This window comes from Tamandua tetradactyla, chromosome 7 (genome assembly GCF_023851605.1).
Source record: "Tamandua tetradactyla isolate mTamTet1 chromosome 7, mTamTet1.pri, whole genome shotgun sequence".
NCBI lineage: Eukaryota > Metazoa > Chordata > Mammalia > Pilosa > Myrmecophagidae > Tamandua > Tamandua tetradactyla.
The window spans coordinates 18,960,080-18,984,868 of record NC_135333.1 but is presented as its reverse complement, the minus strand read 5'-3'; positions in this window follow the sequence as shown (position 1 = coordinate 18,984,868).

Sequence of the window (24,789 nt, the reverse complement as noted above, 5' to 3'; positions counted from 1 at the left end):
GTTCCATTCCTCTACCCCATAAGGTCAACACCCTCTCCAGCATGAAGATGTTAGAATGGGCATTGCCCAGAGATCCATAAAGAGTGAGAGAACGACCAGTTGAGAAGGAGGACTGAGAAATTAGGATTTAACCAATGATTATGACTTCCAACTTATTATATAGGTATTTCTTTTTAATTCCTAGTGTAGTAGAATAACTAGAAGAAAATACCTCAAATTGTAATCTAGTCACCTTGACCTTTGATGATAATTGTATAACTATATAGCTTTCATTGTGTGACTGTGTGACTGTAAAAACCTCATGACTGACACTCCCTTTATCCAGCATATGGGTAGATGAGTAATAAAATGAAGACAATATCATTATTTTTATTATTATTATAGAGCAAAGAAGGTTATGTGTTATTTTGGGTTTTCTTTTTTCTTTTTCTTTTTTTGGAGTGATGAAAATGTTTTAAAATTGGCTGTGGTGATGAATGCATAACTATATGCTGATGCTGTGAGCCATTGATTGTATACTTTGTATGGATTATATGGTATATGAATATATCTTAATAAAATTGCACTTAAAAAAAAAACCTGTGCAGAGACCAGCCACTGCTCTAAAACTTAAGCCCCATGGCAAAAATCAAGTTCAATTGCTATGTAAGAGAAGAGATCACAGATTGTCAATTCTTTTTCCTCATCTCTTGCTGGTCAAGATTTCAGATTATTACAATTTATTTGGGGATTTTCCTCCCAGTGCTAAATGTTGGAAGCAGAGCTTGTTTTGGGAAATTTACTGAGCAATGAAAACAAAGAATGCCCCTTCTCACCCACGCTCTTCCCTTTCTCCAAACACACAGGACACACATAGCAGGGATTTTCCACTTCCCGAGCTGTTCCGTTCATGTCACCAATAAACTTTAAATCACATCAGATGACAGCCAGAACCCCAAGGACTCCTGGGATGCAGCTAGCTAGACAGGGCGCAAGGCTTGCTGCAGAGCTCCCCGGGAGGTGTCCTCCACGGGGCAGGGAGGACGGCATGGACAGATGATGGCCAGGTCCTCAACCAGCTTGTGGGTGGCACATTGCCATTGGAAAGCAAGCTGGCTATGCAGGGTAGGGACACTGAAACATGACTTCTACCAGCAGTTAGGCTGTGAATTTTGAGGAATGCCATTAATAAACTTACAAACGACCTAGGAATGCAAGTTTCAATTTGACTTCCAATCAGAGTGGGTAGGAGGTCACTATATGATGAGAGAATGTACCCTTCTGGGTGGGGAGCCTCATTGAAGGGCCCTCCCCAACCATCCCCAGTCCCCACCCCCAGCCTTTGGAGCAAAGAGTAGAGGAGATGGTATGCCCCTCAGTGGTAGGCATAACTAAAAGTGCAAAATCACCACCTCTCTTCCTCTTCTGGCCTTTATCCGTCCCCAGGGCACAAGGATAAGATACAACCAATGGTCATATTTTCCAGGTCAGTGTTCTCAAAGTGTTGTCCCCATTGTCACCTAGGAATTCGTTAGAAGTACAAATTCTCAGTTCCCGCCGCAGTCCTACTGAATTGGAAACTTTGGGGTTGGAGCCCAGAAATCTGTGTTTTGACAAGTTCTCTGGGTGATTCTCACGCAGGCTGAGGTTTGAGGACCACTGCTGTAGATGAAGACACTGAGGGAGCACACAGGAAGGCAGTTTGCAGGTTTAAAAAAAAAATGGCAAATGCAGATGAACCAAATCTAGCTGCAACTTGAAGCCCTGGAATCATCCTGCACCCTCAGCTCCCTCAACGTCAGGGAATGTGCCCATTTGGCCTAGACGATGCCAGCAGCTTCAGCTGGGTCTGTCTCCCTCGTGGACCCGGCTGTTGAGCTCCCTGGGACTGGAGCCAAGCCTCTGGAGCCAAGCTAGGAAACCACAGTGGAGTTAAGTAGAGAGGCCCCATGGGACCCTATATCTCCTCATTTTGTTTTTAATCTTTAGGATCAGTGGTTCACTTCCTGGTCTAGCAAGAATGGTTGGCAAGCCTCGGGTGTTAGGTGGGAAAAACACTGACCTGGAACACGGAGACCTCGTTGTGCACAAAGGAAACAGTGTGGCCCAGCTCACAGCTCGGGAAGGACATGGAGAACTGAGATAGCACCAGAGCCACCAACAGCCACCACAGGAAAGACGAAAGTCCATTTATTTTCATTTTTTTTATGATAAATATAAAAGTTACAGAAAAGTATAAATAATACTGTAACTAAACGCCATATTCCCACCACCTAGGATTCATAAAAGTTCACATTGTGCCAAATGATAAAGCTTTCTTTTAAAGCTGTGCAAAGAACTGAAGTGGGGATTGGAAGGGCAGTTAGAATGGGAGAAACAATCTAAGTGTTTCTGGAATACTTTTGAGCAAAGAACGCCCTCGTTTCTTTTATCAGAAAACATTTTGAATGTGAAGTTTCCACACAGCTACTAATAATAACTTGTAAATTTGCCTAGCTGGAGGCTGGAGAGCTGGAATTTACAAATAATGAAGAGCAGAAAAAAATAGTTGAAGAGGAAGCCAGCACTTTTCCTTGGGAATGAACACAACATGTTTTGTACTCCCCTGAACAGGGCAGGAAAGAAATCAGACAAGTTCAAGAGAAAATAGTTATTATAGATTATTAAAGTGTGAGTTTCCCCCACCCCACCCCACCCCCACTGTTTATGGAGTGGGAACCCACCACTGCCTGGAGGCACGTAGAGCAGGTAGTGGAGAAAACCCCTGGGACCCGGTCTTTGCCTCAAGGTTCATGAACCACTAGAGTGCTGGGGGCGCTCCCCCCTGGGGTAGGGGGAGGGTGGAGGTCTTGAGGCTGGAGGGCTAGCTGCCAAGGAGGACACAGCTGAGCTGGCCCGGGAGGGTGGGCAGGATGTTTGCTCTCATCGGCTGGTTGTGCAGTTCCCACAGCAATACCCAGACCTATGGAATGGCATCACTTATGGTCATTCCATCAGTGAAGGAAAAAGAAATCAGAACAGAAAATACTCATCCTTCTCTCTTCTCCCTGCCTAAGAACCTTCTCCTTGCTTAGACAAGGCTTTGTCCTGGCAGGACAACGATGGAAAGTGTCAGGAGAGTTCTTGTTTTGCTGTATAAGAAAGAGGGCTAAAGGAGGGAAACCTGGACTAGATGCACCACTGGACACCTCCCTTTTGTGTACATTTTGGTCAATCTGATCTACTCATTGGAGGATTTATGCAGCTCACCTGTGTGGCCTCAGCTAACTGTCCTGCATGCCTGCTCTCCACGTGTGCAGCTGTCACTCTACCCAAGCAGATCTCTATCGATAGGGGCCCTGCCTCTCTGAGAAACGCTATGTGCGACAGTAACCATCAAAGTCACAGCTTTATGAAGATCAAGATGCACAAGCCCCTGGTGGGTGTGTTCCTTCCTGGATCCTTTAGATTCACCATCCGAGCATTAGAAGCTTGACACTGCTGCCAGAGCAAACAGCTGAGGATGCCTGCAGAAGCATTCAGGCTCATTAAAAACCAGTGACAAGAAATGGATTTTTCACCTGGTTTCCTACGGGGGGTAAAAAAAGAAAAAGAGTGTAGAATGCGTGCGTGTGTGTGAACATGCATGCATTGCTGTTACCTCAATTAGCAATTCATTTTCTTGGCCAGTAAACATTTTTGACACCTACTATGTGCAAAGCCCTGTGCTAGGTTCTGTTAATAAACGTGAGTGAGATGTAGACCCTGACTTCTGAGAATTCACAATCTGGCCAGAGAAAATCCCACATAAAAACCAGAAAATCATGTTATAAGTTCTACAATAAAGGCTCATTCATCTATTTAACAAAGATTTATTGTGCACAGTGTACCAGCCTCAAGTATGAACAAATAATTTTGAGGACAGAGGCCAAATATAACTGCTGTTCCTCTTTCAAACTTGAAAGATGTGATAAAACAGCTCCTGTGTGTACGTTCTGTAAGATTGGGGTCCATCTCTTTGTGAATAGCTATCCTACCAGGCGTGTCCCCAGCAAAGCTCAGTACATACTATTTTCTAATGAAGGGATTTCCTGTTCAGCTATTCATTAGACAATTTCAACCTAAACTTTCTTTGCCATCCATTCATCAATTCTATAAATGCTCCTTGAGTATCTCCAATATTCTGGGGGCAGGGGCTACCAAAAATTCTCTGGAAGTTCACAGCTCAGTGGGGAAAACAGACACACAAGCAAATAACCACAATTCAACAAGGCACGTGTCCCTTGGGAAGTGAGCACAGGGTCCAGCGGAGGGGTCAGTGGGAAGGATCAGGGAAAACTTTCTGGAATGAAGCCCGGACTGAATCTCAAAAAGATCTGTGGGAAATAACCAAACTGTGTGTTTATTTCAGGCACAGAGTACAGCTTAAGAAAGACACCAAAGGAGATACAGTATGGGCAGGTGTGGACTCCAAGCAGTTCAGTGTCCCAGGTTACGTACTTCTAAAATCTTGATCTTATCAGAGTTGTTTGGAGTCCAGCAAGCATCCTGGAGCTAACCAAATTCTTGAAAGGATGGTGGATCAGCTAGAATGCCAATTTCTTAAGTCAGAGTGACTTGCTCTATCAGGTGGGCCCAGTGTTCAGGTGGGCATTTAAATGAGAATACAGGCAGGAGGACGCTGAGTGAGTGTGGAATTGGGGCAAGTTGCAAGACCGATGATCTTGTCATCAGATCATGATAGTCAGCATATCTGTCTTCATTACTATCTTCTCTCCCCCTCTCTTCATAGCCGAGTTTCCAAGACTCCGCACTTCTCTTTGCTTCCTCAGCCCAGCAAACTCGATCCTGCCCCATGCTCCCCTGAAGCTGCCTTCACTTAGGTCACAAGCGCTCTCTTGGTTGCTAAATCCAGGATTCCTACATTCTTGATATCTCTGCTTCTGACCGCGACATGTCTTCATCCATATCTATGACACCACTTCTTCCTGTATTTCCTCCTGTTTCTGGCGGCTACATTTTCTCTGCCAACTCCGCAACTGACAGCTTCGTCCTCTACTCCTTCTCTAGGCGGGATCATAGCTTCAGTCACCATAAATATATATATATATCTATCTGTGGCTCAAATGGCATTTATGAACTCTAGACTTACACAGTTAACAGCTTGCTGGACATTGCCCTCTGAATATTCCAGGAAACCTTAATTCAACTTGCCCAAAACTAATTTTTTCATCCAAACCTGATCCTTCTGGTTCCCAATCTGATGAATAGCACCACCATTCCTCCAAGTGTAAATCCGAAATACTGGACAGCTATCTTGTCAGTTCCAGCAATTCTAGAGTCTTAAAATCTCCTGAATGGGTCCATTTCTCCCCATCTAGTCCCACCATTATCATCTTAGTTCACGCCAGAGTCATCTTACATTGAATAGCCATGAGTCTCTGCTTCCTGCCATTCTCCCTCTGATTTTTATTCCCACAATAGCCAGAGTTCTCTCTTTAAAATGCAACTTTGATCCTATTCTCATTTAAAATCCTTTGGTTATTCACAGTCATCAAAAGATGGAAACAAACCAAATGCCCATCAACAGACAAGTAAATCAACAAAATGTGGTATATACACACGATGGAATATTACGCAGCAGTAAGACAAAAATCACATCCTGAAGCCCCATGACAGGATGGATGAGGCTTGAGGACATAAGGCTGAGTGAAATTAGCCAGACACAAGAGGACAGATACTGTATGATTCCACTTTCATGACCAGCATAAAGGTATAATCAGCGACTTATAATACAGAATATAGGGGACTTAAAGTACATAGAAGCTAGAGATGGGTGAACCGTTAGCTAATGAGGTTGAACGCCAATGTAAGGAAATAGATGCGACCAAAGGTGATTCTCTAGTGGGTCTAGGAGTAATATTACCTATTGAAGATGAACAAGACTGAAAGGGGTGATATAGACCTACGTGTTCCACTAACTCACACTAGAAATATGAATTAGTTCTTGTAAGAATTACTTCAAATATATGATTCTTGTATAAAGATTGTTTAAGTCCAGGATACAGGAGGAAAGCTGCTATTGCATGCTATGAGCTATGTTCAAAAGGAAACCACCAGCACTACCACAGCAACAGCAGAGGTAAATAATGGGATGAGAGAGAAGAGTTAAGAGGAGGTTTATATTTCCTATTTGGTGAGGGTGTGTTTATTGGTTTTCTTTCTCTTGGGAACAATGAAATTATCTAAAATTGAGAATGTTGATGGATTGTGGACTTTGGGCACGATACATGATGCCCGATGAATGCAGGTGGCTGAAAAGTGGCACTGCAGGGAAATAGATTGACGAACGATGGTATATACTTATGAATGAAGGTTGTGCTGCTGCAAAAAGGAACAAAGTCATGGGGCATGCAATGATGTGAGTGAACATGTGGGACATTTGGTGAGACAAAATGAGCCAGAAACGAAAAAACACAACAATGCTATGGTCACCTTTAGAAAATGCTTATAAGAAAACAGGGGCCTAGATTGTAAGCTTTTTAGAGCTGATACATTAAGTCCAGAGGGGTGATCATTATTTCTGGATTTTGAGAGGTTGTTTTATACATATAACCTGATATTTAGAGATAAGAGTGAAGCCAAACAGGTTGGAATTAAAGTAATTCAGCACATAGGGGTAAGGAAGACAGTGTCTTATTTTAGAACCACACATACTCTTTGAGACCAATGGAAGAAAGGTTTATTTGATCTGGAACTGAAATTTTCTGTAGTGCATAATCTAATTCAACCTATCTGTATAGCTCATTTGAACAATTGAAACACAGGGAGCACAGAATAAGAAAGAGGTCCTTTAATCCTGTATAGATTATTGTAATGCCTGGAAACATTCTAGAGTATATTAAGCAGATAATCAAAAAGTATTGGCAAAGTCCCCTGAGGGAGGGGAGAAAGAATATAGACCTATTAAATCTTACCATCAGGGAATCCCCTGACACTGTGTTAAACTTTAGGGATACCCAAATCAATAGGCCATGCCCTCAACCATGAGGCTTACTCTTGTGAAGCTTATGTAGGTAGCAGAGAAACCTAGACTACCTACAGGCATGCCTAAGCGTTACTTCTGGAGGACCTCTGTTGTTGCTCAGATGTGGCCTCCGTCTCTCTAAGCCCAACTCTGCAAGTGAAATCATTGCCTTCCAGGGCAATGACATCCAGGGGTGAAAGTCTCCTTGGTGACGTGAGAGATGACTCCCAGGGACGAATCCAGACCTGGCACTGTGGAATCAACAATTCCATCCAGACCACAAGGGGGAAAAGAAGTGAATTTAATAAAGTATCAGTGACAGAGAGAGTTCATATAGAATCGAGAGTCTACTCTCAAGGTTGCTCTTACACAAGCTTCAGGTAGACCTTGCTATCTATCATAACCTGCCAACCCTCAACCAAGACCATTCCAGCCAATCCCAAAGAACACCTAGGGCAGTATATAAGATTCCACAAGGGTTCCATGCACTAGAGTAACCTTCCAGAAACCTACAACCTCCAGTTGGATCCCTGGTGCAGATAAGTCCTGAAACCTAGCCCAGCTTCTCCAGAACATTAGACAGTTCCATCTCCCTGCCCCATAATAGTGAAAGACCCTTCCAATAGCAAAAATTTAGAATTTCCATAGCCCAAACAACCCTAAAGAGAGGTACAGAAAGATCAAAGGTGATGGTGGAGTTATATATAGAAGATAGGATTTAACAAATGATTATGAATGCTGAATCATTAAATTGATCTCTTTTAGTCTCCAGTATTTTAGAGCAGCTAGAAGTAAAAACCTAAAATTGTGAAATTGTAACCCATGTCAAACTCTGAAATATGTTCTATAACTAATTGTGGTGCTGTGTTTTGAAATTCATAACTTTTTTGTTTATGATTTATTTTTCACAAAAAAAAGAAGGAAAAATGTCGATCATAATGATAAAAAAATATTTAAGCTCTCTAGCCTCCTGTATTCTGGAGCAGCAAGAAGGAAAAATCTGAGTGAATCCCATGGTAAACTCTGGGATCTGTCCTGTAACCACTTGTTGAAGAGTGCTTTAAAAACTATTGCTTTTTTATTTCTTTGATTTGCATATATGTTATACTATACAATAAAAAAAGTAAAAAAAAAAAATCCTTTCGGTGCTCCCTAATGTCTCCAGGATAAAGCCCAAAGTCCTTAGAAAGAAAAATTCCACCCCCTGGTTCTTTATGCTCTGGTCCCTTCTTATTGTTCAAGATTTACTTCTTCTCACGCCTCACTTTGTCTATTGAGCTCATTTTGAACTATCCACAGTTGCCCAAATATGTTACAGTTCCTCTTGCCAGGGTGTCTTTGCACATGCTGTTCCTGGTCTGGAACATTTTCCTGCCCCCAGCGTCCTGTCCTGCCTGGCTCTGCTGAAACAACACCTCCCCCGTGGCCTTGCTCTTTCAATCTAGGCCGGTGCTTCTCTCCCATGCGCCCACAACACTCTGCTCATACTTCTACCGTAGCATTTACCACACTCTCCTCTCCCACGTGGCACTTTTAGAACCTGGACTGTTACTTATCTTCAGATCTCCAGTGTCTAGCAGAGAGCTTGGCCCATACTGACAGTCAGGGAAGGCTTCCTGGAGGAGATGACAACTAACCTAAATCCAAAGAAATGGCTAGGAATTGGCGAGTTGAAAACAGGTCAAAGGATAAATCAGGCAGTGGAGGCAACAAACAAAGATGCAGGTGTGTGATACAGAACGATGCTTTAAGCGAACTGCGGGTCATTCAAGACAGCTGAAGAGCACAAAGTATAGAGACAAGGTCGCGTTCGCTATCAGCCTCGGAGGAGAGATAGTACCAGGCAGCCCTGGCCAGGGTGCTGAGGTACGGGACTACTAGATAAGACCAGTTAGAGGTGACCCATGAGCACCAGGGTTAAAATTAAAGAGCAAAGGAATGCTAATAGGCAAACATGTCAGCCTCCCAGAGCGTGTGTATTTGAAGTAAGTGATGGATGAGCCATTCACCAAGTAGGTCCTCGTCATTTGTTTACTTGAACTTACCAAAGCATTAAAAAATGTTAATATTAAAATAAATAATAAAATACGAAAAAGATAACAAATAATAAAGCTATGAGATGAAATTATTGTACTTCAGATATCAGTCAGAGGTTGAGGGAGATATTAGTGAGGTCAGGAGAGTAGTGAGGTTCCTGAAACTGGGAATCTCACCAGCCCTTTCTACTCTTTAAGGTGCAAGGAGACAGGATGGATAAGGGGAAAGAGGCAGGAAGAGGGGGGAACAAAAGAGAAAAGTCAAAATGGGTCAGAGGGTGGCATTCTGCAGAGAGCAGTGCTAATGGAGATGACAATTCTTGCAATTTATCCTTCAGAGTAAAACCCTTCACCTTGTCCTTCACTCTTTGTTCTAAGTGACAAAGAATTTTGAACAATGGGAGACAAAGACGTTCTGGCTACACTGTTACATAATGGCCACAAAATAGTCTTAGAGTAACCATTAGGGGAGATAGTTCTGAATCTGATTTTTGTTCCTCCTGGTAATATGTCCCCTAAAGTGACCTTCAACTTGGTCCCTCGCTAGGTCTTTGCTTTTTACACTCTTCTTTTGATCCAATTCCCCTCTCACCTGCACCCCTCCTCACCTGCACCTTATTTAAGATATGATGTATATACATAAAATCTTAATATTTATATAAGATATAAATATAACTTTATATCTTAAAGTTATACTTTCACAGTCCCTTTACTTATGTCACCCGGGGGCATTTGGGACCTGCTTCCCACAGACTTCCAGTGGTCTCCCCCCTTGGCTATACTCATGTCTGACTTAGATCCTCATCCCCTTTCAGGAGTCTAAACCCTTCTTTTGGCTCTGGGTGAGGCCTGCCCAGGCTCTCCCGTTCCCTCCTGACGTCACTGAAAAGGGCTCCTTGATGCCCAGGCTGGGGCAACAGGAAGAGGGAGGAAACGTCCTGCCTGGCCCTACCAGCTTCGCTGAGTTTCTCTGTCCTGCTCTGGAAAGGCGAGAAATGAAACCACGGAAGCCTGGCAAAACCACCACAGTCAAAAATAAAGAGCCCCTCACCACAAAATCACTGAGCAGATCACACGGCCCTCACATGAAGTTCCCTGGTTCAGCCACACCCTCCACTGAGGCAGTTCAGAAAGGCTGGGGAAAGAGCTGTTTTCTGGGAATTTGGAATGTGGCGAAAACTCCCAAAAGTAGTCAAAGCTGCAGGAAACAAGCTTCAGGCCAGGCAAAAGCAACTGGCTGGTTTTCCTGCGCTGCCCCCTCCTGGGGATTTCAGGACTGTGAAGCTGCGATCGCGGAAGACCGGAGGCGTTCATGCCAGCTCTCCCACACAGGTGCACCAAGCAAGGAGCACACCTCCCACCTCGCTGAGGTTACAGCGCTGGACGGAATACAACAGTCATGTGTAATTCATTGTGTTAAATGTGATCGAGAGAAGTGTGCAAGCCAGAAGCCTGGGTCCTCTTCCAATGATCAAGTCCCTTATTTATTTTTTTTATTCATTTTTTATTGACAAACCAAAACAACATACAAACACAAGCATTCTTAACATACAAACATTTCGTGTATGGTGTAAAATCAGTGGCTCACAGTCATCACATATTAGTATATTCATCACCATGATCATTTTTTAGAACATTTGCATCACTCCAGAAAAAGAATTAAAAAGAAAAAACTCATACATACCATATCCCTTACCACTCCCTCTCATTGACCACTAGTATTTCCATCTACCCAATACATTTTAACCTTTGTTCCCCCAATTTTTTTCTATACCCCTTACCACTCCCTTCATTGATCACTAGTATTTCAATCTTCTCAATTTATATCAAGTCCCTTTTATTTCAAGTTCGAAATCCCATCCTCTTCTCTTCATTTCCACTTCCCTCTTTCCTGATCCAAACCACCTTTTTGCCTAATCTCCATGAATATCCTTTTGCTCTCCGTTAATCTATTCCTCAGTTTGTCTAAAACCATTTAATATTTTCTGACTGCTCTTAGGATTAAGACTAAACTCCCTACTAAAACCCGCCAGGCCCTGTGTGGCCCAGCAGCTGCCTCTCAACAGCACCCCCTTTGGTGCCCCGTTTCCCCTCCTCGCTACGTATCAGCCTGCAGATCTTCTTTCAATCCTCCTCATAAGATGAACTCTTTCTTTACCTTCAGGACTTTGCTCTACTGTTCCCTATGTCAAGAACTCTTTTATCTCTCCCTCTCCACCTATTTAATTCCATTCACACTTCAGATCATATCTCAATCTTCATTTCTTCCCCGACTCACACATAACAGGTCCTTCTACTGTCTACTGTAAAAGTTCCTGTGCTTTTCCCTCATGGCAGACAAACAGTTTAATTGCATATGTGTGCAACTTAATCAACGTCTCCTTCCCCCCCAAGCTTGTAAACTCAACATTGTCTCATCAAGGCCCAGCATGGTACCAGGAATATAGGAAGTGCTGAATGAACATGCGTGGAATGAATTTAAATGGAGCTGTGGCCTTCTTCTCTGCAAGAAGGGAACAATTTGGGGGGTTCACGGAGTAGAGAAGCTATTCTAGTTTGCTAGCTGCTGGAATGCAATATACCAGAAACTCAATGACTTCTAAAAAGGGAAATTTAATAAGTTGCTAGTTTACAGTTCTAAGGCCGAGAAAATGTCCCAATTAAAACAAGTCCATAGAAATGTCCGATACAAGGCATCCAGGGAAAGATACCTTGGTTCAAGAAGGCCAATGAACTTCATGGTTTCTCTCTCAAGTGGAAGGGCACACGGCGAACACGTTCAGGGTTCCTCTATCATCTGGAAGGGCACATGGTGAACACAGCATCATCTGCTAGCTTCTTCTCCTGGCTTCCTGTTTCATGAAGCTCCCTGGGAGGCATTTTCCTTCTTCATCTCCAAACGTCACTGGCTGGTGGACTTTACTTCTCATGGCTATGTCATTCTGCTCTGCTCTCTCTGAATCTCCTTCATTCTCCAAAATGTTTCCTCTTTTATAGGACTTCAGAAACTTCTCAAGACCCACCCAAGTGGGTGGAGACATGTCGTCACCTCATCCAGTTTAACAACCACTCTTGATTAAATCATATCCCCAGGGAATGATCTGATCACAGTTTCAAACATGCAGTATTAAATAGGGATTATTCTACCTTTATGAAATGGGATTTTGATAAAACATGGCTTTTCTAGGGTACACACATCCTTTCAAACCAGCACAGAAGCAAACTCCCCACCTCACAAGTGGTATCAACCAGGAATCCCCCTTGCTGCCAGCCATTTGATGGGATGTTTTAACCTGCTTGAGAGACTCACCCAGTGGCATCTCACCTTGAGTCTTCCTGGAAGTCCAATACCTCCTGCCCCATTCTGGGTCCGTAGGGTGGGTCACTGGTGGATTAAGGGGAAGCTTATGTCCTTGTGGAGTGAAGTGAACAGAAAGCAGGGATAGAGAAGGTGGGTTCGAGTGGAGAGAGACCATTAAAACCTGAAGGCCACTGGACTGATGACCTTCAAAACCTTGAAGCCCCACGTATTTTCTCTGGGTTGTAGAGTAGATGTTGCTGTTTATATAATGAAGGGAGAGTCAGATACCTACTTGAGCGCCAAACCCTGGAGCTCAGGCTAGTTGCAGTCCTTGATTCCATAGACCTTTACTGAGTTCCTCCTCTAGGAGGGAATGCCCACCTTTTACCTCCAGGGGCATCCTGGAGGCTCTTCTGGGAAGCCTGCAGTGCACTCTGGTACTGACCAGCTTCAGGTCAGTGGAATCCTATGTGAAAGCAATGAAGGTCAAGACCACATGATGATGCAGCAGGCTGGTGGAGGAGTGCAGAGAGTTTCCATGTGTGGCTCCTGCAGTGACGAAGTGGGATAATTAGTCAGGTGGTTGGTAGAACACAGGGCAACATGGGTATTTGTAGTAGCCATTTGTTTTTTAATTGCCCAGCATCTATTTTCTCTTTATTGGAAATAGCACCCTTTCTCACTGCTGCACTCTTGGTGGGACAGTATATCCAGGGGCTTTCGTCCCCACAGCGTCTGTGGGGGTGTGGTCTAGGCTGGGATACTCCCGTTCTCTCCTGGGACTGAATCTTGAGCAGAGTGATACATCTCAGAGCATACCAGTCTTCTCAGTAACTCTCAGATCAAGCAGTCGACCAGCTTTGCAGCCTGGGTATCTAAAGAGGCCCTGGTTCCTGTCCCATTTCAAGACTGGACCTCCAGCCCACTGTCTTCTCTGTGAGCTACCTGACAGCCCTCCAACAGATTCTCCTTTTATTTGTTTAGCCAAAGTTGTTTTTTATTGCTTGCAACCAAGGAACAGTGATATATTATCATCTGGTTCAATTTCCATTTGACCAATTAAAGATGGTAGGCAACAGTTCAGATATTGGGTAGCAGCTGCCAAATGGGAAGGTGGCTGATCTGGTTTGAAACATAGTCCATAATGGTCTTTGGGGTAAAACAGGTTGGCATTAGTCAGTGAGGGTAGGGGGACAGCTGTGGAAATTAAGTGCACTATCTTGCTAATGGTAGCTTTATCAGTAGGAATAAGCCGGGGATATATAAACAAAGAAAGTTGGCAACATAACCCAGATAATTCATATTCCAGGGTCACTTTGGGTTGGCGAATGTGCCCAATTTCCAGACTGCTCTGGGCATAGATGCCAGAGGTGGTGCCACAGTGCAGGGTGTAGTCAGGCAGATGAGAAAAATAGCCCTTTCTGAAAAGGATATCTGATCCCTTCTGTTGCCATATTCTGAGAGAACTAGGCAAAGGGGAGGCCCCTCCCCTGCTAAAGAGATCACCTGTGAGGTTGGACCGGGTCGACACAGGCAGGGACCATAGCAGAGGCTGTGGGTCCTTGGCAATGTGGGGGGTAGGAATCTGGTGTAATGAAACGTGTGAGTTGTCAAGGAGATGGCGTCCCCATCGCCACACTTCTCCAGGAGCAGCTTCACGGGGCGGGGCTTATGAGCAGTGCCTCCTCCATCTCAGAGGGTAGGGTTGGCAGCATGTGCTGCCACCAGGCTGCCCTGGTCACGCTGGGAGCCAGGTCTGACAGGACAAGACGTGCTCCAGAAAGCCTCCCTATGTCCTGAATCCACACCTGCTGTGATCTAGAGGCAGACTCTTACCCTCCCCTCCTCACCACCTGCCCTCAGAGCTCCAGGAGCTGGTGGACTCCTCCAGCGTGACTGCAGCTCCATGGCAGGAGTGAGGAACCAGGCTGTGGCATCAGGCCCAGAGGGGAGAAGAGTGGGGAATTGTGCAGCAGGGGCGCTGAGAAGGTGTGCCTCAGGCAAGAGAAACCAAACCTAGAAATTTAGCGTGGAAAATAACGATTTTGCAGAAGGACTGGGAAATCTGCCCTGTAGGAGACCCAAGCAAAAACAAGGACCTGGCCCCTGCAGCGTGGTTTCAGACGGACACCACCCGCCCTGCAGCGGCGCACTCGATGCTGCAGCCTGCATTGCTAGGCACGGGACGCCATAGCTGTCCCTGTGGACCCCTCCGACCCTGGGGTGGGAAGTTGCTGTAAGCCTGCCACAGCCAGAAAGGATTCCCTCATTTCTATGCTTCACCATCTCCCAATTCTGACTCGAGGGCTGTGCTTCTAATTGGCTGAATCTAAATAAAAAAGGCGCCAAGCAACACTCCCTCCTACCTTCATTTAACCTTTTTTTTTTTAACCTGTTTCTCTTGTCATCGGAATTCTTCCCTATATAATTAAACTTTTTCCTCAATTTTATTGAGATATGTTCACATACCACACAAACCACTCGAACCGTACAATCACTGGCTCACAGTATCACCACGTGGTTGCACATACATCCCCATGATCAATTTTAGAAAATTTTCATTACTCCAGAACAGAAATAAGAATAAAAAATAAAACCCAAATCCTCCCATACCCCTTATCCACCCCATTGCTGACCCTTAGTGTGGTACATCGTTATTGTTGATGAAAAAGGATATTAAAATATTAAAACTATTAGCTATAGTCCACTGTTTGCAATCACTATTGTTCCTACATAGTTTTAAAAGAATAAATCTTGGCTACCACTTGTGGGAGCTGCTGTGGGGCCCTGCCCAGATCCCAGCGACAGCTGCTGTGGAAGCTGGCTGTTAACAGGGCACAGCTGCTTTCCTTTTCCTCCCCTTTTCCGGAAAACAGCCCTTGGCTGGCAAGGACTGCCCCGCTGGGAAGTTATGAGCCCTTTCCCTCCAGGGGGGTCACAGGTGGCCTAAAGCCTGGCCCCTTGGCCTCATTGCTGGTTGTGTCCCAGAGCCTGTTTGACGTCACCTGAGAACACATCCTCTGCCTGGTGTTGTCTTTTCCCATGTCTAGCTTGCTTCGCTTCTTCCATACGCATTTTTCCAGAGAACAGCTCCTCAATAAATCATGAGCACCACGTATCCTGTCTGAGGCTGTCCTTCTGGAGAGCCTGGCTCAGGTACACTTCGGCTGTCATTGTCGTCATCGTCTCCCTCTCCTTCCTTTCCAAGCCCCGCGGTCTGCTGTGTCTCGCCTTCTACTTTCTGACAGCACAAGGAGACCAGCCAATGGGGGCCCTTGTACTACTCACCCAGTAATCATACAAGTCAATGTAGGGTTGTGATCGTGGTAAGCCTCATGAGGAAAGCTAGGCCGTGCTGTGCGAGGGGATTGGCCCTAGTCAGGGAGGGCAGAGAAGGTGATATGGATCAGAAGCGGTGAGTTCACTGTCCTGTGAGCCCAAATGACCAATTCCTGAGATACTGGGGCTTCAAACAGAGGAAGAGGTTATTTCTAAGCACAAACAGAAGATCAATGGCACATCAGCCTAAAAATCTGTCTCCCCGAACTGCAGGAACTCTGATAGTTTTAAAGTATTAAAAAATGGGCAGGTTTGAGAAAGTGCACCGGGGGCTCAGTGGCAGGATGCTCACCTGCCATGCCGGAGGCCAGGGTTTGAATCCTGGCCCGTGCACCACCACCACTCCCCCCAGCAAAGGACAGGTTTCAGGATAATGAGCACAATGGCTCAAGATGCTGCTGCTGGAGGAGATCTAATCTTGAGCACGCGCAGATGGATTACGTGCTTAGTCACAGAGAAAATGGCAGATGATGGGTGTGATTTTTAGGTTAAAGTTGAAGCTACCGTGCGTGACAGGCAGGTCAGTTTTGGCTAGATTCAGATTCATCTAGCACAAGAATTTAGGAATTAGGGTGCGTTAGTTTTGGGCTGACTTAAGTTCCTTTATTAATAAACATTATGTATTGTCCTCAGTGATCATAAAGTTGAAAACAGGATTAGGGGGTACAATGACGGCGAGTCACAAGATTGTTACCATCACAAGATAATCATTATACAATCATTATCAAAGGTCATACAGTCATCAGCAAAGGTCAAGGTCGCTGGGCCACAGTTCAGCAACCTCAGGCATTTCCCTTTGGTCATTGTACAATCTACAAGAAAGTAAGAAAAGCATCTATAGGATGATTCAATAATCATAATTATTTGTTAATTCTTAACTCTAAGTTACAAAACTTCCTTGAGGAAATAAAATTGAGCTGCAATTCAAAAAAATGAGTCAAAGTACACAATAGGGAGAGAGCAGCATTCCTGGCAAAGGGCCTTCATACACAAAGGTCCTGTGGCAGAAGGAAGTGGAGAATATGAGACCAGAACAAGGCTGATGTGGTTGAAGCAGAGAAACCAAAGGCTGACAGAATAGCTGCGGGTGCAGAGACCAAAGGAGAAGAGAGTAGGCTGACCCGGCTTTTATGGATTCTGGTCTTTATCCTAAAACAAAAAGAAAACGGACGTGGGTAAGACAGAAGCCATCGTGGAGGCCAGGGCGGGAGTGGGGGTGGTGAGGGTGGAGAGAGTTGGACAGATTTAGGAGTAACTTAGAAAAGATTCGGTGATGGATTTTATGGAGGCTGGTGGGGGGGATGGTGAAGAAAGTGAGTTGCCAAAGAGACCACCTGAGTTTTGGGGTTTTCATAATGAGGGATTGTAGGATATGCTGGGAGATGCTAAGTCAGGTTCTGCCACAGACCTCTCATGTTCCTCTGGGAAAATGACTGCCTCGGATTTATTTCCCACTCTACTGTAGTGTTATCTGCACATTATCATCCAGGCATTGTTGCTGACTATCCAACATGCTTTGCATTATTTACCAAATAAGGTTTTGAAAGTTAAGTGGTTTCCCTCTGTTTGGTTCTGTACACTTGGCTGGGCCAGGGTGAGGGGGTAAGGAGAAGGTAGAGCTGCAAGAAGGGGGGTGTAGGAGAGGGCCGGAGTGGGTGGGATCCTGGGGAGAAGTGTGCAGCAGCAGTGTAGCTCTTGTATTTGGAACAAGTTTTACCTTTGCCAGTCTTACTTCATCCTCTTCTAGTTCCCATCTGGCTTATATGAAAATGCTGAGTATTGATTCTGAAATACTGGTGTACCATTTGGCATTCGGAGGAAATAATTTTCTTCTCTCTAAGGAACTCCTTTATAGAGAAATAAATGTTCCTGTTAATCTCTAGTGATTCAATTACTCTGGCTAGACACATCCACCCACACATAACCGGTATGACCTGCTTCACCAAATGCATCTCTTTTATTTTTTAATTGATTTCCTGAGTCCCAATGTGATCTTACTTGCAAAACCCAGCATTTTCCTCTTTGGGTCGTCCCCTTTCAGATTTTCCAAGAATCCCTTCCCCAACTATCCCATGGCAGCAGCCTATTCCAGGGAGAAGTGTGGACCTCCCTGAGCCATCTTCTTGCACATCCATTGTTTTTAGAGCAGCCAGTGTGGACTGATTAAGACATATCCCTGCTTAAAACCCTTCTGAGCTTCCATTTCTCTTAAAATAAAGGGCAAATTCCTAACCAGACCTGCCTGTGTGTCTCCTGCCCATATTTCAAATCTGTGTCTTCCTCCCCATCAAGTCTGTGCTTTAACAATTGTCTGTTTTTTAGCAACTCAACTACAGTGAGCTCTGTAATGAATCAGGGCCTGTGAAACTGCTGTTGCCTCAGACTTTCATTTCCCTTCCCCTATTGTTTGCCTCATCTTTCAGACCTCAGCTTCCTATTGTAAGGTTCACACTGATTATTCCATCCAACATTTGCCTGCCTTTGCCCTCCATCTCACCACCTTTATGCCCTTTATCATCCCTAGCACCCAGCCCAGCACAAAGAGGGCAGTGGACTGATTGCATCTTCTAGTTTTCTCTCCGTCCACCTTTGCAAGCAGATCAGTTGGCTGAATTCCTTTTCATTCAGGTGAGTTCCCCTCTGGAATCCTTGGAGTTCTTTCTTGCTAGTGGACCTCAGTTGGAAACATCCCAATTAATCAGAGGATTCAAAATAAAATAGAATTGGAATTGGGCTATCCTACCTCTTCCTGTTTGAAGGTCCATTCCCCCTAGGTTGTGGTAGCTGCAGAGGTAGAGCCTCAAACATAGGCCTTCTTTGGTTTGCTAATGCTGCTAGAATGCAATATACCAGAAATGGAACAGTTTTTAAAAAGAGACTTTATTAAGTTACAAGTTTACAGTTCTAAGGCCATAAAAATGTTCAAACTAAGGCATCCAGATAAAAATATCTTGACTCAAGGAAGTCCAACGTCCGTCACATGGGATCGCATGTGGCTGGCATCTGCTGGTTCCATTGCCTCCAGATTCTGATGCCAGTGGTTTCCTTTCAAAGCATCTGTAGGCCTTCACTTAGATTCTCCAGGACACAACTCTGGATTCTGGCTTGCTTAGCATCTCATGGGAAGGCACATGACAGCATCTGCTGGGCTCTTCATCTCCAAGCCTCCATGTCTAGGCCTCTGCTCGCTCCGTCGGCACTCCAAGCAGGTCCACATTTCTGCATCTCTGTCATCTCTGAAGCAACTGTTCTCTAAGCATCTGCATCTGCATTTTCTCCTAAATGTTTCTCCTTTTAAAGGACTTTAGTAAACCAGCCAATACCCTCCTTGAGTGGGTATGGGCAGAATCACATCTCCATCTTTTCAAAAGGCTGTGCCCACAATTAGGTGTGTCACATCTCCGTAGAAGTAATCTAGTCAAAACCTTGCACCCACAATTGAGTGGGTCAATCTCCATGGAAGCAATGTAATCAAAGGTTTCCGCCCTACAATATTAAATCACAATTAAAGAAACATGGCTGCCCCCACAAGATTGGATCAGGAAAAAGGACATGGCTTTTCTGGGGTACATAACAGTTTCAAACCAGCACAGACCTATTCTCCTAATTCATGGAGAGTTCCTTATTATTCTAAAGTGATTTCTTTCTTTTTTCTTATTATCTCTCTTGGCTTCAAGTTATGCATGTGAACTTGAATTTCATACTGACTGATTTTGCAAGAGACTAAAAGGGATGGGGTGAGGTTTAGATGTGAGTTTGTGGAGGAGATAGTGATGGTGATTTGATGATCTCTATTTCAGTTTGCTAAAGCTGCCAGAATGCAGTATATCAGAAATGAATTGGCTTTCATAAAAGGAATTTATTAAGTTACAAGTTACAACTCTAAGGTTGTGAAAATGTCCAAATGAAGGGATCACTCAAGAAAGGCTGATCATTTCCGGGGTTTCTCTGTCACATGGGAAGACACATAGTAACATCGGCTGTCCTTCTCTCCCAGCTCCTGGTTTCAAGCTGGTCTCCAGCTTCTGGTGTCTGCTGGGGCATTTCTTTCTGTGTCTCCAAATGTCTGTCATCCCTCTGCTCTCTGCATTGGCTCTCTTAAAGGACTCCAGTAAGTGGACTAAGACCCACGTTGGATGGGTGGGGCCATAACTCCATGGAAGCAACCTAATCAAAAGGTCCCACCCAACAATAGGTCTGCTCCCACAAGACTGGATCAAAAGAACACGGCTTTTCGGGGTACATAACCCCACAACAACAGCACAGTCTTTTATCAACTTTCTTGAAAATGCTGTCAAGGGAAAATCAAGCTCCAACCTTTTCACTTGATGAAAGAATCAGCGATAAGATGTGTTCTTATCAAAGTTCCAAAGACCTGCAAATTTCTGTCTGTGTTTGTGTTAATGGAATTTGCTTTATTCTAATACTCAGTTTATAATTTTAAAGTTCTTTACATTTGATTGATAGACTTTTAAGCAATCTTTACCGGATAAGCCCTGGAGATAAGAGGCTGCAGGGGGCCAGCCTCTCCAGAACATCAACTAATTCTATCCCCCTATCCCATATTATCGACAGCCCCTTCCAACATGAAAAAGTTAGATTGGGCATAGTCCAAACACTGCTAAAAAGATGGAGAAAGTTCAAAGGTGATGGTGGAGTTATACAGAGAAGGTAGGGTTTAACAAATGAGTATGATTGTTGAATCATTATATTGATATTTCTTTTAGTTTCCAGTCCCTTAGAGCAGCTACAAGTAAAAACCTCAAATCGTGGAATTGTAACCCGTATCAAACTCTGAACTCTGTTCTACAGCTAATTGTTGCAATATACTTTGAAATTTATTACTTTTATAGATATATGTTATTTTTCACAAAAAAGGAGTATAGCAGAGAATATAGAAAAAATGAGTATGACTGCTGTATACTGCTTTAGAAAGAGTCATCAGGAAAGTCATCTCTGAGTTGTGGCATTTGGGCTCCATCTGATGATGAAGAGATCATAGAAGAGAAGGGTCCAACCTCATCAAAATCTGGGAGCAGAGTACTCCTGTCAGAGCGAAAAAGAAAAAAAAATACTTAAAGCCTAGGAGACAAGAAAGGGCTTCAGAAAAACAAAGATTAAGTTGGTGCAGCAAAGTGTAACTGGAGCTCCACTGGCACTGGAGCTGAGTTCCACTCCAGGCTTGGAGTCTTGCCATGAGAAAGAATTCAAGGATGAGAGAAAAAGTGAAGGCAAACAGCAAGGTTTGTTGAAGGGAGAGCACACACTAAAGGAATTAGTGTAGGTGTGCTCATAGCAGACACACCTTGGGGTGGGTACTGTTTGTTGGTTTTATAGGGGCTTTAGCCAAGAGTGATTTTTTTGCCCTGTGGTTGTCATATTGTTTCAAAAGAGTTGATTACCACATGCACTTGTGGATTTCTTGTTATGTTGTTTCAAAGAGTTCTTCCAGTTGGCCTGATAGGAAACTAGTTTGCCACCTTCTTAGCTGGAGCTACTGGTGAGGTCAGGTCTCAGTTCATTCTGGGGTGCTGGCAGTGAAATGTTTAAACGTTTCATACTCAGGTAGAGGACATGACCCTAGCCCAGATACCCCATTCTACGCTGCCTCAGCTCTCCCTGAGTTACACACGCTTAACCTTATGGGAAGATTGAAAGATGTCAAACTTCTGGAATTTCTTCCTGCTTTCTGGGGGTGGTAGTCCCTTCCTGCCAGGGTGTAGAACTCTTCTGCTAATCTTGGGTAAGTTGGTATGGGCTGGTTATGATCATGGATGGCTTTATATTCACGGGTGAACATCAGTTTGGCATCAGGAGTCTGTGGGAAACAATTTTCACACGGAGATTAAAAATGCATGGTCCAAATAGGAGGAAGGTGTGTACAGGGACTAGAGGTCCCAGGAAGGGGAGGGTCCATCGCAGCAGGTTAGGGGAGCTCTGGAAAGGCCCAGCTCTATCAGCATTTTCTTTTAGCAACCTTGATTGATCTTGAAAGTTCCTAATAGTTTCAACTACTTTGTGGGATTTGTTTACATAACGGCAGCATTCCTCATTTAAAAATAAGCGCATCTCCCCCTTGGGCAGCAGTTAACATGTCTAGTACTTGAGGACTCTATAATACTATGGCAGCTAGAGAATCTATCTGGGTTTGTAGAAGTCGGAGGGAGCGACTATTTGGACTATTTGAGATGAGACTTTTTGAAAGTTCTAAGGCCACTTTAGCATATGTTTACTGGGCTTTAACAATGCCTCCAACTCCTGTTCTGAGGGTAGCGGCTATTCCTAAGGTTGCAAGGAGGGGCAGTAACAGCAGGACGGCTCTGTTATTGTCTGTGAGATGCAATAAGGGGCAGGGGCATAGCTTGCTGTTCATCAGCAACTGAGATAGTGAGGGTAAGGTAAATGAGGGGCAGAGTCCTGTCCACAGAGGGGGAAGGGCTAGGTATACATCTGACCCACACAGGAAGTAGATTCCACAGTCTGGGTTAAGAGTCAGTGAAAATCCTACTGCGAGGACTGGATTGCTTGTATGAAGGCTAATTCTTCCATGGGCCGGTTCGCTGGACTTGAATTGTTAATAAGGAAAAGGACAGCTTAGCCCCTGTTGTGGGAGCCAGGCAAAGGGTGTGGATAGGTTTTGTAGAGTTTGCTTTTTCAAGGGGATAATGCCATTGTTTGGGTCCCAGTGTAATTTTTCTCATGAGCTGTTTAGGCTAGAGAGCACACAACACTTTCCTAAAGCACTATGGAACCATGGGTGGAGGTGGGCCTGCCATAACAGTACTGAGAAGACGACTTACAGTTTGCTGGGCTCCTGTACATTATTATTATTATTTTTTTTTTTTTTAGCAAAATGACTGTCCAGGGGCAAGCAAGGGGCTGACTGCTGGGGCAATGCCTGCCGAGGATGGTGTGAGATTTAGCTCATTTCCTCTCCTGGTACAGTGCCTGCCTTCCTTAGGTCTAGGATTTTTGCTTCAGGAGAGATCCAGAGGATGAGATTGCATGCTTTTGTATCTAGGGATCCTAACTGATCCATTTACATTCCAGGATAGAGCTCCCTGGATGGGTTGGCAAGGAGGGTATTTGATGCTGATGTGAGCTAAGTTGCTTGATACTGCATTGAAGAGTAGACATTCAGCTTTGGAAAGAAGTCATGCTATGGGACCGTGTAAATAGACAGCGTTGGCCATTTAGGGGCTGGAATGGGGTATGCCGACGTGTTGTTCCCTTTCTTTATACCATATCTAGCAATTTGCTTTGTTGTTTGTCTTGCTACCCCAAAGCAGGGGTGGCTTATGGCTCTGACTAGTGAGATGAGGATAGGGACTAAGATAACTAAAAAGCATACTTAGTTTTGTTTCTAAACAGGAATTTAATCCTCCCAGCGGCTGACAGTCATAGGACTCTCCTGCTCCGGAGGACCCCTGGGCGCTTAACAGGGGTGCTTGGCCCTGGACAGGTGAATCCAGGGAGAGTCCACTGACACTGACAGCTATAAGGCGAAGAGAACTACTGAGTCAGGTCCTTTTATTTAGGCTCCAGTCGAGGGCTGAGCCTGCTTTCCTGCCAGGTATTGACTGAGACAGAGTCCCTGGGTTTTGCCTTAGGAGAGGGTAAATCTGGCTGTGGGGCAGGAAGAAATTGGACCCCTAGGTCCTGTAGAAGTTTTTGTGTGATTTCTAGGGAAGTGAAGTATTAGGATAGATTATGGATTTCTGGATCCAACACTAAATCCTGGGTTAAAAACGTTCTCCCATACATCATTTCAAAAGGTGTCAGCTGGAAGGGCCCTTTTTCGGTGCTAAACAAGTTCTGAGGAGAAAGGCATACTAATAGAGTCAGGACAGAGAGTAACTTTCTTCCCAGCTGCTGATATTAAACCCCTAGTGAGGGTTATGTAGTTGGATTTTTGTTCTGAGGTCCGGCGGGGTAGAAGTTTTGCTCCTGTAATTTCCTGCAGGGAGACAATAGCATATCCTGCTTTTCTAACGCCTTTCACAAAACTGCTTCCATCCGTTAACCATTCTAACTCTTGGTTAGAATGAGTCTGGCCTGCTAGAATAATTCTGCGCTAGCGTCTCTGTGCATGAGTGCCTGAGGGGTGCGCTTTCCTGATCGGGCTTACAGGTAACAGGGTGGCGGGTTTAGGGTGGGACTGACTTGGATTTGAATCGCAGGTGTGCCTAAGAGCTGGGCTACTGACATTTCAGGAGCTTATTGTTTGAGAGTCACCGATGTCCTCTTGCCTCTAAGATGTCTCTGACTGGGGTAGGGTGAGGGGGATCCTCTGTTGGACTTTATCCCCACGTTAGCCTGGCGGCTTGTTCTATAAGTAAGACAGTGGCCCTACTGCTCTGAGGCAGGAGGCCATTCCTGGGCTGGGCATCCAGCTTTGAAAAGTCGGCCAAAGGTTAGGGAATGTTTCCAAGCTTTTGTACTAAGACTCCTAACGCTCTGTCTTTCTTTTTGGTTACATATAGGTTGAAGGGTTTATCTAAGTTTGGCAGGCCGAGGGCAGGCGGGCTGGTAAGAGCAGAGGAGGCAGTGGCCTGTCCAGCACCCCATGCCAAGGGGGCACTCTCCAGTCCCCTGCTGGCTTCACACGGAGGCCAGGCAATTTCTCCAAACTGGGGTACCCAGATTCTGAAATATCCTGCCATCCCCAGGAAGGCTCTTAATTGTTTTTTTGGTCTCAGGGGGTGTCATTGAGAGTATGGCCTGGACTCTTTTGGGCAGCAGAGTGCTCCCCTGGGATGAGGACACACCCAAGGTAAAGAACTCTTTGTAGGGCAATCTGAGCCTGAGAAGCTGACACCCAGTACCCCTGTTCAGCCGAGCAATCAAGATTGGCAATGGTGTCTGTGGGGGAGACTCCCCTAGTAGGATGCAGAGTAACAAATCACCCGCATGCTGAAGCAGTGAGCTACATTCCATACACAGGAGGGCCAGGTCCTGCAGTACAGCATTCCCAAAGAGATTAGGACTCTCCCTAAACCCTTGAGGTAGAACTGTCAAGGTGAGCTGGGTTGGGAAAGTGTCCCTCAGCCCCTGCCACTCAAGGCAAATAGAAACTGAGAATCTGGGTGTAAATGTATGCAGAGAAAAGCATCTTTTAAATGAAAAAT